Here is a 989-nt window from a genome sequence, read left to right on the forward strand (position 1 = left end):
GACTGATACTCAAGCTGTAGGATCTAACAGCATCTTCAGGTATGTAGCCCACCTGGTTTCTGTGGCAGAATTGCTTGGGGAAACAATTTATGTTGGGAGTCACAGAAGCATTCTATGTTGTAAAAAACGCAAAGTAGAAAAACAGTTTGACTTTTCCTTTGTCTCATATACTCTTCCTGAAAGGCCTTGTTCTTTCGATTTTTTTGTTTGTTTGTTTGTTTTCAATTTACATGAAAGAGAGATGAAAGAGCTAGGCATAGTGCAATGCCAGCACTGAAGAGGCTGAAGCAGAAGGATCACAAGCTCGAGTCCATCCTAAGCAGCTTGGGGAATTAGTGAGGTTCTGTTTCAGAATTTAAATTTTAGGGCTAGGGATGTAGTTCAGTGGCACCACACCTGCCTTGCAAGTGCAAGATCCTGAGTTCAATCCCTGGTACTGCCAAAGAAAAATTAAAAATTTTAAAAGGGGCCGGGTTGCAGTTCAGCATGAACGCATAGGTTCAGTACCTAATACTGCCCTCAAAGAGGGGATGGGGTATGGATGTAACTCAGTGATAGAGCACCCGACCTGGATTCAATTTGAACAAACAAATAAATAAATAAGTGCCAGGGATTTAGCTCAGTGGTTCCACCATCTACTTCGAAAGTGCAAGGACCCGAGTTAGAGCCCCAGTACCCAATGAAAATAAATAAATAAATAAATAGTACCAAAACTGACACCAGGAGAAATAAAAATGAATAATCCCAAAACGATTAAAGAAACTGAATCTATGATTAAGCACCTTTCCTCCAATATTTCTGATGGCTTCACTAGTAGTGGAGTTTTATCAACTGTTTAAGGAATAACACCACCCTTACACATCCTCTTTCTGGGTGAGGGAAATCAAAGAAATCTAAGAATCCCAACCCAAATATATTTCTGTGGTGTGTTTCCAGCTGGCTGTTCAGAGAGACTGCAGATGGATCGGCCTCCCCAGGTAGACGGAGCT

Source organism: Fukomys damarensis, unplaced genomic scaffold (genome assembly GCF_012274545.1).
Source record: "Fukomys damarensis isolate Sample0158 unplaced genomic scaffold, DMR_v1.0_HiC HiC_scaffold_19, whole genome shotgun sequence".
Taxonomy (NCBI): domain Eukaryota; kingdom Metazoa; phylum Chordata; class Mammalia; order Rodentia; family Bathyergidae; genus Fukomys; species Fukomys damarensis.